The sequence below is a fragment of the Apis dorsata genome, unplaced genomic scaffold, assembly GCF_000469605.1.
Source record: "Apis dorsata unplaced genomic scaffold, Apis dorsata 1.3 scaffold_527, whole genome shotgun sequence".
Taxonomy (NCBI): domain Eukaryota; kingdom Metazoa; phylum Arthropoda; class Insecta; order Hymenoptera; family Apidae; genus Apis; species Apis dorsata.
The window spans coordinates 980,528-984,678 of NW_006263750.1; the positions used below are offsets into that span (position 1 = coordinate 980,528).

A 4,151-nucleotide genomic window follows, 5' to 3' on the forward strand; every position below is an offset into this window, starting at 1 on the left:
TGCCTGCCGTCCTCAGCGCAACGCCAATCGAATTTCTTCTGCAAACTTTGCCTATCTCGGGGAACGAAGGAAACTCGGCGGCTCTATCGATGTCGGCCAATATAATACGATCGGGAGGAAATAAATAGGATGGGAGAGCGACGGTTAACACGGGATAGGATCGAGAGGATTTAAGTCAATTACGCGTCACGTTGTTTCGATCGAACGCTGTTTTAATCGTACGTTACAGAGGATTCGTTGGAGGGAATCGTTGATGATCGGAGAAGCGACATTGGTCGTTGCAAATTTAACTGCGATCGTGGAGATTGATTTAAATCTTTTATCGCGGGGTGTCGCGCAAGAATAGACGTAAGAATTCTCGTGAAGAAAATTACAGTAATTATAATATTGCGCGTTATTCGCAATTGACTCTGGTCGAATAATTTCTAGTCACGGGTGGGTTTACACGATTTGTCGAAAATCTGGCTTAACTCATGCCGAAACGGCAATCACTGTATTACAGTGTAACGAAGTACAGCTCGTTATGTAATTCTATTCGCATTATACGGCGTGCGGAGTGGCGAGCGTTCAATGGCGTTAAATGAAATCCGACCAAAAGGGTGCGCGAAACAACACACAGGGAGTATCGACATAACAACGTTTTCAAGAGTTTCGCTACGCAACCCTGTTGCGGATACTGTTCGAGACTCGAAAATTAGCACGTTTCACGGCACGCGAACGATTCGTTTGAAAGTCTCGCGAAATTTTCGATAACCGATGAGTTAATGGCGATTTCGGGTATGTTAAGTGGCGCGGCCGCCTTTGTACGGAAACGGATTCCTCTCCTAAAAATCTGGGAAGAATAATGCGTCGAAGATTCGTTAAAAGCGGAGGAAGAGAACGGAGGATTAATTAGAAAGTGGAAACTCGAAATTTTTGGCGGAATGAGAGATAAAATTCAATTATTATCCTCGATGCCTCGTGAAAATTTTTATCATTCGTGCAACATTGATAAATTTTTCTGTTCAAGTAAAATTTCTATTTCGTTTTTTTCTACGTAAAACACACGTAGCTGAATTTCAAATAAAATCTTGAAATAATTTGATTTTCTTTTTCTTTTTTTTTTTTCTTTTTTTATATCTGCATTTTTATTTCATTACTATGATCGGGTCGATTTTCTAACCCCGAATAGCTACTTCGAATCAGAGCTATTCCAGCAATTCTATTTGCGAGCGAAACTTGTTAACTGTCGAATTACCAATGAATTACCAAAGCACAAATATTTTCACAAAGCCAAACTGGTGCGAGGATTCGTGTCGCTCGGAATTATAGTTTCGAAGTTGCGCGTTCGTTATTTTCAACCGGGAACGGGTACAGCCATCTCGGCAAGTATAACCCTTCTATTTTTGTTTTCGTACGTTTTCCATTTTCCTGGGGATCACCCGTTTAATAATCGCCCCTGTACTGCAGTAGGTGCGCGCGAATCTCGTTACGAAAAAAACTCGAAATTTTCCGAACCAACGAACATTTTTGAAGAGGTCCCGCATTTCCATATCCGACGATTTCCCGCGTGCGCCACGAGGGAGGAGAGAGGGGAGGACCGAGCATTTTTACGCTTCCGTCCAAACAAGAACAACGGTCAACACTTGCCGCCAAACAATGAAAAGCAACGATACCGTACAACGATAACAAAGCCAAAAAATTTCGAACGATTTTCGATCGTTCGAGTCAGATATGGAAGAAAAATGGATGGAAAATTCGGTCGCAGACTTTTGGAGAATTTTATTCGAGTTCCGCCGATTTAACCACGTTAACCTGAACCTGATATCTTGACCTGCGCGACTATCTGGCTCGTAAGTTTTTTAGCCTGGAGTCACAAGAGAACGCACGAAATCGCCGTGGAATCAGGGAGAAGGTAAAAGGATGTTCATAGATCAAACTGATCCTGGTCGCGTGCACGCGGTGTTGTACGTGTCGCGGGGAGGAAGAAAGGTCGAACGGAATCGCGATTGTTCGGAGAAACGGGGAAATGGGGCGCAGCGATTGTTGGAAAAGAGGAGAGGGAGAAGGAGAAAGTTGGAGGCGGAAGTTGGGACAGGTGGACGAAGCGAGAAGACGAAGACTCCCGGTCCATGGGAGGTCCGCGGTACGTTGTACGTACGAACGAGGGACTAACGTACGAGGTTGGAGCTTGGCCAGCTACTATTTCACACGAGCAACCAAGAGCTAGCCGCTGGTCGACTAACCCCCAGCTGACCAATGGACCATCGGATAACCTATGCCGCCTAACCCATCCGGTGGAAATATGCTTACGATATACGGCCGCATTTTCGACAACGAGCCGTGGCCGCCCCTTTCGCGTTCTGTCGCTCTTACCACCGTTTACCGGCCGTTCGACTCGCCTGTCAGCTGTTTATCGGACCCTACCTCGCCCCCCTCGTTAAATCGATTTTAATTTAGAAGGATGTGCATTCGAATGTAAGTTTTCTTTTTTTCTCGATTGTTTTAAAGATTGCGAAAGTTTAAAATGATTTCTCAATAGAATTTTCAACAAGAGTATAGGAGACAGAAAAAAAAGAAATCGTTGCGAGAGGATACGGAGAGGATATGATTCGATCACAAGCTTTCCGCTTGAGTAATGTGAAATGGATTTTTATAGGGTTTTATACGCGAAATCGTTTATTTATCGAAAGAGAAATTAAGCGTGGAAATGAGTAGCATCGATCATCTCGCGCAATGCCCTTACCTTAGAAAATATTGTATAGATACGCCTTGGTCCACGCTGCCACTTTATATTCGTTTGCGAGGATTTATTGGCGTCCTGGTCCGAGAGAGAAAGAGAGAGAAGAGAAACCTCTTCTCGTTCGATCGTTTCGACGACGACATATAGGCGACGGTATGGAACGCCATGCCTCGTTTCGAGATTGGAGATTGTCCCAAGGGGTCAAAAGACTCACGGATCCACGACCGTGGAAGGAAGGTGGAGAGGTGGAAAACGCGAGGGGAGTTGGAAGCATATTGGACGAAGGGAGAGGGCAGGATTGGAAAGAAGGAAAAGAGAGAGAGAGAGACGGCGATAATCGTTGGGAATGGATGGGGGATGGATGCTGTCATTTGGCGATGCATGCATCATCGTTTATGTCACTTGACTCGAGATGATCGACCAACGTGACACCGGCCTAGCGGAGTTCGTTCGCAGCAACGCGTACGAAGACGTATAACCACGCGGGCAATCAAGAATTTTAAAAAACGTTACGATGATTATAGTGTGCTTTTTGCCGGAAAGAAGATGAGGTAATCTTCACGAAGTTGCATCCTGCATCCCTCTCTTTCCGCGAGGGCGAGAATAGGAAAACTTGGAGGCATCAAGATCGACGTGCCAAGATCGTTCATCGAGAATGCACAGAAATGCAAGCCTTGTGAGATATTAAACCTCGAATCCTTTATCCTCTTCGCCCGCTATACTCTTGCCCTCCATCACCTCGAGATGCCTCTCGAACCCTATTTCTCTTCTGGATCCCGCGATGTCGCGCTCGAGTTTCCCAATAAGAACCGCAGAAACGCTCGATCAGGGAGGAAGATTCCCTTCCACCCTGCTACCGTGAAATATCACTATTCCTGCTTACCGCAGTCTGTTCGAAGCAATATCGCGGGCAACGATTATCCTCCTTTCTTGATGTCTCCTTTGTCAATGTTTCGAGTTATCTACGAGATAAAAGCGCGACACGAAGATGAAATTCTCTTGATCCTCTTGATACTTGAATTTCCATCCATGTTCGATCCTTGAAATGGGCGCGCGAATGAAGATTATTATTCCAATAATATAATTACAAAACTTGTTATTCTTCTTCGATATCGTAAAATTTCTTCGAGTAGCAGGGCAAAGAAAAAAGATGGCTGGAGTGTATATAACGATTTATTATTTGTCAAACGTGTCGACAACAAACGACAAATCTCGCCCGTTTCTCGCACCATTGTGAGGCGTTGATCCCCTTCCCACAATGGACGGGGGAAGAGGATGACATTATGATAATAATATTAGACGTAGGCAACCGTCCGACCCGAGTGATGGATGGTGATTTTAAGACCGAGGGGGATCCGGTAATACCTGGCCGTCCATTGTGTCGTCAGCCTAATTTCCACGGTCGAGGAGAAAAAAAAAAAAAAAAAGA

At 45.0% G+C, this 4,151-nt stretch overlaps 2 long non-coding RNA genes across 4 annotated transcripts in view; one reads left to right on the forward strand and one right to left on the reverse strand.

Annotated features, from left to right (window-relative positions):
- LOC116186254 overlaps positions 1–4,151 on the forward strand; it is a 441,761-nt gene that overhangs the window by 280,135 nt on the left and 157,475 nt on the right. The window lies entirely within an intron of this gene.
- The window catches only part of LOC116186255, a 19,882-nt gene that overhangs the window by 14,239 nt on the left and 1,492 nt on the right, over positions 1–4,151 (reverse strand). Inside the window, exon 2 of the long non-coding RNA XR_004151214.1 lies at positions 3,606–3,761. This is a non-coding gene — a long non-coding RNA (uncharacterized LOC116186255). The remainder of the gene's footprint in view (positions 1–3,605; positions 3,762–4,151) is intronic.